Raw genomic sequence first — 12,672 nt, 5'->3', positions numbered from 1 at the left:
GTGTCCTAGGGTTGATTGCTTCTAAATGCCCTTTTGTGTGTGTGTGTGTGTGTGTGTGTGTTCTTCTTCACTTCCGATGCTGGGAGACCATTAGCTACATCCTAGATGGCTGCTTGAAAGCTTTTAAGACCCTAGTCACTACTCACCAATGTAGGATGTGGAGCAACACTTTTATGTATTTTGTCGTGACAATTGAGTCTGATGTACCCCAGTACTATGGTCCTGAGGTAGTAGCTCTATTGGATTTCTCCTCCATAGTGTTGGGATGTCTGTGAGGGATTAGTCTGTGTTTGTCTTCTATTGTTTCTGTTAGGACTGCAGGTATTTTGCATCCCTGGTGTCTGTACAAGATTAGCCTCAGCTGTGTCTTCCAGGGTTTTAAATATGTCATTTTATTGCCTTCTTGCCTATATAGTTTCTGCAATCAGAATTTAGTCTTATTGGTTCTCCTATGTTGGTAACTTTTCATTTTTCCAAGCTGCTTTTAGAATTCTTTGTCTTGGTTTCATAAAGTCTAATTACAATATATCTCGATGGTTTTATTTTGAGTTTTATCCTATTTGGGGTCCATTGACCTCTTGAGTGGGTATCTTATTGCTTTTCATTCTATTATGGACCTTTTCTTCCAAAAATTTTTCTACAATTTTCGCTGTGCTTCTATTGTCTCTTCCTGTTCTAGAATTCTGATCACACACAGGATATTCCTCTTGATGGTGTCCCATATTATTCTTAGACTTCTTTTCCTTTCTTTTTTTCTGTTCTTTCTTCTGATTGTCCCTTTAACAGATTTGTATTAATAGACTTGTTTTTATATTACTTAAGGCACTTGACTGCTAACCAGAAGGGTGGAAGTTCAAACCCACCAGCCACTTCTCAGGAGGAAGGTTGGGTAATCTACTTCCATAGTGATACCGCCTTAGAAACCCAAGGAGGGGTTGCTATGAGTCAGAGCCGACTTGACGGCACATAACAACAACAAAAAAAATGTGTAATCTATTTCTGAAATTTTATTATTAATCTTCTAGATTTCTGTTTGGAGCTCCAGTAGCATAGTGCCTAAGGCATTTGACTGCTAACCAGAAGGCTGGTGGTTCAAACCCACCAGCCACTCCCCGGAAGGAAAACTAGGCAATCTACTTCCATAGTGATACTGCCTCAGAAACCCAAGTAGAGAGGTCATTATGAGTCAGAACAGACTCAATGACAGTGAAATTGGTTTTGGTTTGGTCTTTGTATGGTTTCTAATTTTGCATTTATTTTGTCTGTATCAGTTTTTGAATTTTTCTACAGTTTTGTCTGTTTTCTTTGATTTTGTCTGCGGTTTCCTCAAACTTTCTCTCAATCCATTGAAAGTACTTAAATATAATCCTTTTGAATTCCTTCTCAGGTAGTTGCAATAGCACTTCTTCCTCTGGAAGATTTTCTGGTCTATAATATGGTCATTTATTTGAGCTATCTTGTTCTGTTTTTCTTTCTTTGTGTGATTTGAAGGTGTCTGTTTTCTCTGAGACATTGTAGTGTTACTGTATTAGTTTGTTGATTGGATTGGTTTGCTTCCCCCTGATTTTTTGTCTTGTTTTGTTTTGTTTTGTTTTAATATATCCAGGCAATTTTGTTACTCTGTTTAGTAGTTTCATAGTACTGGTGGGTTCACCACCTATCTCCATGTGGCTTCGGTAGCAAGTAGAAGTGTGGGTACAAGTCTCTGATCACTCATCATACTGAGCAGCTGAGGGCAGGCTATGTGGGTGTTGGCTGCCATCTGTCTTTGATTTAGTGGTGCTGATGCTGGTGACAGCACTCATCTAGTGGGTAGGGCAACAGGGGTGGTAAGTATGGCTGGGTAGGGTAACTGGTTCCTGATTGCCAGAAATAGAAGAGAAAAAGAACACACACACACACACAAGTTATTGAAGAGAAGAGATCTAAGAAGAAATCAAAAGAGCAAAAGAAAGGAAGACAAAAAGAAAAGCAGAACAACAACAACAATGAAAATACAGCACAGTACTGGTGTAAGTGCCAGCTGACAAACATGGCTGTGGTGGAAATGTGGTGCTCACTGCATTGGCAGTACCCACTGCTGAATAAAGAGTGTCAGGGGAAAGTGCTACTGAATGTGGTGGTGGAAAGCAGGGGTCACACACTCAGCTCAATCAAACACATATACACACACACTGAGAGAGAGAAGTAAGCAGAGGGGAAGAGGAAGAAGCAAAGCAAAGAAAGAATAGATAAACAAGAGTGGGAAGAGAAGGGAAAAAGGAAAAAGAAGAAGGGAAAAAGGAAAAAAAAGAAGAAGGGAAAAATGAATAAGTATTTTCAAAAAGAAAAAAAAAAATGTAGCACAGCAGCAGTCATCAACACTGCTTCAGAGAAAAGCACTAAATTCTCTGTGGCAGCATGCATCTCTGACCATGGAAGCGTGGGAGTAGATGCTTCTAACTGTGTGGATAGCAGGAGGAGGGCTCCCACTGTGTAGGATTCCCACCCCACCCCCCCAAAAAAAGATAAAAGATAAGGGAAGAGGAAGGGAAAAAGGAAAGAGAAAAAAAAAAAAAGAAAGGAAAAGAAAAGAAAGAAGAGGGGTGGAGGAGGAGCAACAATGAAAAAGGAAAAAAAAAACTTTAGAAAATTAAAGAAAAGCAGCACAGTACTGACAAAATGTGCTATGCACTAAACATACTTGTGTGGGAATGCAGTTCTTGTTCTGTAGGAGCAGACACCTCTGACCAGGAAGGAGCAATGTTAGTGCTACTTACTAACTGTGTTGGCAGTGGGGGGAGGGATGCTCATTCTGTGGGATAAAGAAAATAGGGAGCAGGGGAAGAGGAAGAGAAAGGAAGGAAAGGAAAAAAAAAAAGGGCAGCGAGAGGAATAGGGAAGAACTAGGAAGAAAGATAAAGAAAAATAAGATACAATACTAGCAGTGGGGAGAGACTGACCTGCTGCTAGGTGGGTTGAGGTGGGGGGCATACCTCAGGTCAATGAGAGGTTGTACAAGATAAAAAAGGAGGTCACATTTATCTGCTTACCCAGTCACCAATGTGGTGTTGGTGTAGTCCTGGGCAACCAGAGCAGGTTATCTGGTTCTTCCTCTGATTAATACGCTACTTGCAATAATTCAAAATGGCCACATTGTGCCGGTTGATAGTTAATGCTTCTTGTTCACCTCTTCCATTCAGTCTCTTCCTCCCATCAGTATTTTATCTACTTTTTTATTCTTCCTTTTTTTAGCTTTGGGTTCCAGACTTGTCATCCATATCCATTTCCTTTTGTTTCTCAAGTTTTTGTTGTAGAGGGTCAGGATAGTATATCTGTTTCGTCTGCCATATTGAATCCTCCTCAAGGCTATAAATCTTTAAATAAGCAGACTGCTGCATCTTTTTCCTGTGGAGCTGCTGGTGAGTTTGAACCACCAACCTTTAATCATCACTGTTTTCCAGGATCACAGAATTTAGGTAAAATTTAACATTGTCCACTATAATTCCCAAAGAGGACATTAGCTATGCCAATTCTAGGCTAAAATTATAATCAGATGACAAGTATTTACAATAACCAAAAATGGACCCTTAAGGAAGTTTTAAAATGCCATCAAGGAGGCAGAAACTCCTGACACCAATGATGAGTGGAAAGTTCAGAACAACTCTGGAAAGGTCCTTGTTTTTAGACTGAAGGAAAACATTGCTGAAAAAGCTCACTTGAGCTGTCTGCACGTCACTCCTCCAAGACAAAGATGAATATGATTTGAAAACACTGGAGGAAATTGATGGTGCACATTTCACAATAAACAGTAAGTCAGAACAGATTTATTCTTTACATAGTGGCTTCTGTACTGGTGATTAAATATATCTGCTGCTGTAGGTCATGCCATTTGAATTAACACAAATATGCAAGTATTGAATTATTTCAACAGTAAGGCAAAAGTTTTTGGAAATGGACACTGGGATCATATATCTCCCTATCCCACCTAACTACATGACAAAATGGTTTGGAGTCCGTAGGAATGATTGTCCCATAGAGAGAAAGCTCATGAAGTAGGCATTTTAAATTCAAGACTACAATTAACTTAACTCAATTAAATGTTTCAGGATTTATATCAACACTGCTTTCTGGAAAAATCCAAGATCAGACTGAAGACGACATTTATTATTGTGCCACGTTGGGCCAGTGATCCTGAAAGACAAAGAATTCCTCCTCAGGCTGTAATCCAAAGGAGATGCCATGAATCCAGTTGAATTTAGGAAGATGATTAGATGACATATTGCAAAGTTGTAAATTCTCCAAAAGATCAAGCAACTTTTAAACTAAAAATGTAGACAGATTCTGCTTACTGCAATAAATAAATAAATAAATAAATAAATAAATAGAAAGCCACAGCTTAGTGACAAAAGTTTCAAAACTACACTTTCTACCAGAGGTACTCTTTTGTTTTCTCAATTTATCTCTTCTGCTTGCTTCTCTTTTCACAACTTCTACAAGCTATAACCTTTCTCCTTGCAAAGAACAGCTTGAATTTTATAGGAAAGGTTTTGTTTGCTTGTAAGAATTAGCTTTCTTAAGATGCATGCAGTGTTGCATTTCTATGTGTTCCAGTTCATCAGTCTTTTGAAAACTGTGTAAATAGCACCTATATTTTCCTTACTTACTTACTTGACAGTTTCCGCAGCCATAAGTCTTGTTGTTGTTGTTATGTGCCATCGAGTCGGACCCAGAGCGACCCCTCCTTGGGTTTCTGAGGCAGTATCACTACGGAAGTAGATTGCCCCATCTTCCTTCTGAAGAGTGGCTGGTGAGTTTGAACCGCCAGCCTTCTGGTTAGCAGTCAAGTGCCTTAGGCACTAAGGCAGGGGTGGGTTTTTACCTGGAGATGACAAAAGAAGAAAAGGGATGAGTTTTAAAAGGGAAGTCAATCGAGGCTCAGAAAGCTCTTGCAGACTGTCTGACCATCACCAAGTTAAAGGATTGCTCTCTTTTCCTCCATATATTGCCAGAAATATAGAGAAAGCCTGGCAGCCAAATGCATATCAGATAGTTTATATTTGTGCTAGACAATACTTGTTATTCTTTTTCAATGGAGTTTGTTACTATGGGAAAAGTTGTGAAATACTTTGAAACTGGCCAAAAAGATCACTGACTTTTTTTTTTCTAGTGGAAAACTAGGCATAGTCTGGGTTATTTTGTTCTATGAGATCTCTGTACTTTTCATTGCCTTTAAACTATTTTGGTACTCTGTAAGTCTTAGAATGCTTATAATACCACAAATGATTCTTGTCCTTACAAATGTAAATTGTATCCAGTGGTGATAATTACTATTGCCCTGTGGATATTGATCAGTTTTACATCTAGTAAGCAAATTCATTGCAGCAATCTGGATTGCCTGTTTATGACTCTACTCTTTGAATTTCCCTTTATGCTCATTGTAACATCTTATTGCTTTTTTTCATTAATTAATTAAGTATAATCTTTGAATGTATTCATTTTATATTTATTTGAAAGTCATGATTATACCATCTCTTAGAAATTACACTTTAACATTAGTAATGTTTTAAAATTGGAAGCTAATACCCCAAAATCAATTTTAACATCTTCTCTCAAAGAATTACAAATTCTAGCAAACACAGGTGGACATAACCTCATGTAATCAATTAGTTGTAGCTGAGCTATAGATGCTCATTTTGGAAAATAAATAAATAAATGAATAAATAAATAAAGGCAGTTGCTGCAAAGTTGGTATCAACGCATGGTGACCTCATGTGCGTCAGAGTAGAAATGTGCTCCATCAAGTTTTCAATGGCTGATTTTTCAGAAGCAGATCACAGGTCTTTCTTACAGGGTACCTCTGGGTGACTCAAACCTCCAATCTTTTCTTTAGCAGCAGAGCATATTAACTGTTTGCACACCCAGGTAGGGAGTGGAAATAAAGCTGTATTCCATAGCCCCCGTTAGCATTTGAGTTTGCAAACCTTGCTTTTGACATCCAGTCAAGATATCCTGCTCTTAATTTATTTTGGAAGTAAATCTTTTAGCTTTAAGGTAGACAGAATTAATGTACTAACAGTTGTCAATTCATAATAACAATCACCATCTGTCTGTCTTCTCTTTTATTATTGAATGTATGAATGTATTTCCACTCCTAATTCCCTCCATTCACCAGGAACCCACTATAGTATATTTAAAATATGTCTCCCCAATCCATATGGCATAGATTTATTTAGATATATGGCTCCTTGGAAACATTTATTTAGATATATGAATCTTTGAAAAAAAATAATGTTGGTGTTTTAAATTTTATAGGTGTGGTAGTATAACACAAATCTCATTTGGCTTCTTTTTTTTTTTTAAGCGCAATATTGATTTGGGATCCATATGGCTATATCTAAATAATGCTCATTACTTATGACAGTTATGGAGCATTCTATAATATGTATATATCACATTTCTTCATCTGTTCCCCGAATAATGGAAACACAGTCACCTCCAACTCTCTGGCACTCTAACAGTCCAGTGATGAATATCTTAGCATATATTTTCTTGTGGATCTGGGAGACAGACATGACTTTCTGGGTCTTATGGTATTCATAAGGCTGGCGGTTCAGACCCACCAGCCACTCCTCGGAAGGAAGGTTGGGCAATCCTACTTCCGTAGTGATACTACCTAGGAAACCCAAGGAGGGGTCGCTATGAGTCGGGGCTGACTCCACGGCACATAACAACAGCAACAACAACATGCTTAATTAGACTGAGCACAGCCAGATGGATCTTTAAATGACTACTGCTCTCCCACCAACAATGTACCATGGTTACAGATCTACCAGTACTTCCCAAATTACACAACTTTCAAATTTCGCCCAGATTATGAATTGTGCAATAGTATCTTTTCCTGTTTTAATTTATACATTCCTGCTCATGTTTATTTGTTTTTTGTTTGTTCCTTCTTGAATATACCCTTGATGCTAGGAGGATAGTAGCAACGCAGGAAGAGAACTAATAAATGAAAAATAAATAAACAAATAAAGGGATTATATTCAATAACTTCTTTTTCTTTAAAAATCATTGATTTTACCTTCTTAGGGTCAGATCCTAAGAGAGGTGGACTATTTGATTCATTCATTGAAAAATAAACAAGAAAGCACATGTATAATATAAAAAAGGAAAGCAAATTTATCAGATATTTAAATTTTCTAGAGGTAGCAACGTTAATTGTATACGTTTCTATGTTCAAATGCTATGTATACTTAGATGGTAAAAGGGTACAGTTCATTTTTGCCCATTTTACCCAGAATTGACTTCTCCATCAGGGATAGTAGGCACAATGCTAAAAGACTTCAGTGCCTTTAGAAGCTTATGAAAATATCTTAATCCCTTTTTAAATAATAAAAAAAAAACTTTTAAGTCAAAGGAAATATTTTAATATATAATATTAATGTATTCATATTTGTATTAACTCAGCAAAATGAAAAAAAGAAAAAAACACTGCCATTGAGTCAATTCTGACTCATACTGATCCCCACTGGATTTCCAAGGCTGTCAATATTCATGGAAGTAGATAGCCCCATCTTTCTCTGTCCAGGCAACTGGTGGGTTTGAACTGCTGACCTTCTTCTAGGTAGCATCCACATGCCTTACCTGCTACACCACCAGAGCTCCTTATTAGTTAGCTCAGGTAGAAAATACAATTTCATATGTACACAGTGACACAAAAACATACATATATTATGGAGATAGAGACCCGTGAAAGCAAAAGCACCTAGGGCCCACACAAGTCACAATATGACCCTGATTTTACAAGGCTACATAATTTTACTAATTTGGTATAACGATCTGTACAGATATAACTTGTTTTATTGCTCTTCACTTTGTTACACTTTGCAGATTTTGCATTTATTACAAATGGAAGGTTTGTGGCAGCCCTGCATAGAGCAAGTCTATTGGCATCATTTTTCCAACAGTATGTGCTCACTTTGTGTCTCTGTGTCACATTTTGGTTATTTTCACAATATTTCAAACTTTTTCCTAATGCTATTGCACACTTAATAAAAGTACAGTATTGTGTAAACTTAACTTTTCTATGCACTGGGAAACCAAAATTCTGTGTGACTTGCTTTAACTGAGATATTTGCTTTATTGTCATGTTTAGAACCAAGCTTGCAATATTTCTAAGATATGCCTGTAGTTTTATGTGTTACTTTAATGACATTTTGTTTTTGATCAGAAAAGCAATTTATAATTTATCATTTTTTTATGGAATATAAGTTTTTGTCTATGACTATGCATCACAGATTAGGGAATGATTTCAAGGAACTGCTATGAAGAAGGAGGTCTGATTTTCTTCAAGGATTTATAGATTGTGGAAGGCTTGGCAACTGACTCTAATGGATTGAGGATTCTTTTGACTATTATTCTGTCATCATTTAACACATATTCCATGTTTCACAGTTTAGATTGTCCAGAATGTGCTGAAAAAACAAAAAGCTTTACTCCTTGCAACCTTAAAGAAAATTTCCCCCCTTCTTGTACTATTACTGTTAAAATAGATATCATTAGAGCTATGCAGGGTCCAATATGAGAAAAGCACTATTTAGAAAAAGACAGAATACATTCATTGTTTTGATGAAATATAAGTGGGTACTTTAAGTAATACTTGTGAGATGGAATCCACTCAACACCTGGTTTGTTTTTTATGTATGTATTTATTTATTTTTATGTTTTATTCAGTTTAAGTGTCATCCTGGGACACAGACAAGGATGGAGGAGAATGCTTCACCTCTCCCCTTCTCTCTCTCTTTACCTTTTACTTGTTCTGCTTTCTCTACTCCCTCAGTCTACACAATTCTCAGACTCCTCCCATCTCAAATAAGGCCATTTTTGATCCTGAAGACTCGTCTGGTTACTCCTCTTTCCTGTGCCTTCCCATCTGAGACAAACCTCTTTCCAGAACTGTCTACATTCTCTGTCTCCACTGTCTCTTCCCTTTCTTCTACCATATCCCTCTGTTTTTTTCTCCCATCACTCCACTCATACTAGGCATACAAAGTACAATGAATAGTTTATGAGTTCTTGTACTTGCAGACACTTTGATTATTTTTCATCTTTTGCTCTAAACAACAATGTTGCTGTGAACATGCTTATAGATTCTATCTATGTACATGTGGGATATTTTTCATAGCTAAATTCCTGGAAATGGATTGATGAATCAAAATAACAAAAGTTTTACTAGATACTACCAAAGTGTTTTCCAAAAAAAGGCTGAATCAGTTTTCATCCTCTCTGAGGCTTCTTTAGCAATCAATGTCAGACTATCCTTTTCTGAGAAACTCCCCACTCTCACTTGTTCTTGATTTCTGAGTTCTTGAATAGATGAGCAAAATTCAGAGGAGCTGGTCAAAATGTAGACTCCTGTATTTCACCCTAGACCAGAATTTCTAAGTAACTTTCTAATTATTCTGATGTTCTGAACAAAATGTTAATGAAAACATTCTTGCCCCCTTGTTTTCCCTTCTGTCTCTCTTTTTGTTCTCACTTTGTCTTTCCCATGAAGCTATTCTTCTTATGCTTAACCATTAAATAGTGGTGATCCCTGGGCTTTATGTCTTCCCATTCCACATAATAGCCTCGAGTGATATTATCCACTGTCATGGTTTACTGCATGCTGATGAATCCCAACACAGTATCTCTTTTTCAACCTCTCTTATGAACATCACATTCACACATCCAATGGGCCATAGCCACATGAGTATTCCACAAATTCAAAATGACCAAGGCTTGATATATTTATTGCCTTTCTCCATAAATCTATTCCTTCTGTGTTTTCTAACTGCTTTAGTAGTAACCAAATTAGAATCATTCTTGTCTGCTGCTTCTCATTCATTCCCCATTTCCTCTCTACCACCAAATGCTGCATACCACCTACATATTCCACCATGAGTCGGGGCAACTCGATGGCAGCAATCAACAATACCTATGGTCACTGCCTCAGTTCTTGTCATCATCATGACACCTCTCACATGGACTGATACTAGCTTTACAACTGATCTCTAGTTCTCCTTCTGTCCATCTTTCTCCTACCAATCCATTTCTCTGAGAGCCAGAATGAGTTATCATAAAGGCAAATGTCACAAAGTTACTAACTTGTCTAAAACACATTTAGCAAGGTACACAAGATAGTCTCTGATCTGATCTTATCTCTCCTTTCTCATTAGTTTTCTCCACCCAGCTCTTCTCATCTTGCAGTTTACTCCATCGTAATAGCAACCACTTCTACTTCGCTGATACAATAAGTTATCTCATAATTCAGTGCTATGTTGTTCCTGGAAAGTCTTTCCACTCATTCTTATATTTTGTTCAATTAATTTTTATTTATGGTTTAAAAATTCAGTTTGGATAAAATGTACCTCCTTTGTGTTTTGTGATCACATATTCATGATTCCATCCTTCCTTCCTCCATCAAATACTAACAGAGTGGCTACTATACACAGGTACCATAATAAGCATTGGCAATACACTGGAGAAAAATATGGAATATCCTTTGCCATCAGTGAAATATTATAGAGCTTACTGCATTAAAGCAAAATATGGTTTTGTGTTTGCCTCCTTGTAATGAGGCTGTAAGATCTTTGAAGTAGTGACAATGTATTGCTAATCATCTTTGTATCCTCAGTCTTTTGAATTAGCCCTCAATATTTTTACTCTTGTTGATGATGTGAGCAATTACCTAAAAATTTTATTGGTATTTGAGATGTGTCTTGAGATTAGTATTTTTTTTTTTAGTAAATTGTTTTTAGAGCAGCTTTAAGTTTATAGAAATATTTTACAGAAATTATAGAGTTCACATTTGTCCCATTTGATTATCACTGGTGATTGGAATGCAAAATTTGGAAACAAGAATCACCAGTAGTTGGGAAATATGGTTTTGATGATAGAAATAATACTGGAAATCACATGATGGAATTTTGCAAGGCTGATGACTTATTCACTGCAGGTACCTTTTCCACACACAGTGGCTATATACATGGGCTTTGCCAGATGGAGTACACAGGAATCAGATTGACTACATCTGTGGCAAGAGGTGATAGAAAAGCTCAATATCTTCAGCCAGGAGATGATTGTAGAACAGACCATCAACTGCTCATATCCAAGTTCAAGTTGAAGTTGAAGACAATTAAAACAAGTCCATGAAAGCCAAAATATGACCTAGATTATATCCCTCCTGAATTTAGAGACCATCTAAAGAACAGATTCGATGCATTGAATACCAATGACAGAAAACCAGAAGAATTATGGGGTGACATGAAGAACATCATCCATGAAGAAAGCAAAAGGTCATTAAAAAGACTAGAAAGGAAGAAAAGACCAAAATGAATGTCAGAAGACACTCTGAAACTTGCCCTTGAATGGAGAATAGCTAAAACAAATGGAAGAAATGACAAAATAAAAGAGCCGAACAGAAGATTTCAAAGAGTAGCTTGAAAAAAGTCCATTATTATAATGAAATGTGCAAAGACCTGGAGTTAGAAAACCACAAGGTAAGAACAAGCTTGGCATTTCTCAAGCTGAAAGAACTCAAGAAAACGTTTAATCCTCAAGTTGCAATATTGAAAGATTCTATGGGCAAGATATTGAACAATGCAGGAAACATCAAAAGAAAATGAAAGGAACACACAGCGTCACTGTACCAAAAAGAATTTGTCGATGTTCATCCATTTCAGGAGATGGCATATGATCAAGAACACATGGTATTGAAGGAAGAAGTCGAGGGGGCACTGAAGGAATTGGTGAAAAACAAGGCTCCAGGAATTGATAGAATACCTATTGAGATATTTCAACAAATGGATGCTGCATTGGAGGCACTCATTCAGCTATGCCAGGAGATTTGGAAGACAGCTACCTGGCCAAATGACTGGAAGAGATCCATATTTGTACTCCTTCCAAAGAAAGGTGATCCCACAGAACGTAGAAATATAAGAACAACATCTAAAGTAAATATCTCTTTAAATTATGTGCTCTGAAAACCTTTCTAGAGTTGCACTAAAAACACTGCAGTAAAACGGAGTGCAAGTAAAGTGTTGCTGAAGATAATTCAACAATGGTTGCAGCAATGTATTGACAGAGAACTTCCAGAAATGCAAGCTGAATTAAGAAGAGTATGTGGAATGAGGGATATCATTGCTGATGTTAGATGGATCTTGGCTGAAAGCAAAGAATATTGGAAAGATGTTTACTTATATTTTATTGACTATGCAAATGCATTCAATTGTGTGGATCATAACAAATTATGGATAACATTGAGAAGAAGGGAATTCTAGAACCCTTATTGTGCTCATGAGGAACCTGTACACAGAGCAGGAGGCTGTTGTTTGAACACAAGGGAGTACTGCATGGTTTAAAATCAAGAAGTGTGTCAGGGTTGTATCCTTCCACCATATATATTCAATCTGTATGCTGAGCAAATAATCCGAGAAGCTGGATTTTATGAAGAAGAATGCAGCATCAAGATTGGAGGAAGACTCATTAACAACCTGCAATATGCAGATGATACACCTTTGCTTCCTGAAAGTGAGGATGACTTGAAGCACTTACTGATGAAGATTGAAGACTACAGTCTACAGTATGGATTACACCTCAATATAAAGAAAACAAAAGTCCTCATAATTGAACTAATAAACACTATCATGA

This window comes from Orycteropus afer, unplaced genomic scaffold (assembly GCF_000298275.1).
Source record: "Orycteropus afer afer isolate SDZICR_OR568_19922 unplaced genomic scaffold, OryAfe1.0 scaffold00180, whole genome shotgun sequence".
Lineage (NCBI taxonomy): Eukaryota > Metazoa > Chordata > Mammalia > Tubulidentata > Orycteropodidae > Orycteropus > Orycteropus afer.
This window is presented reverse-complemented; position numbering follows the sequence as displayed.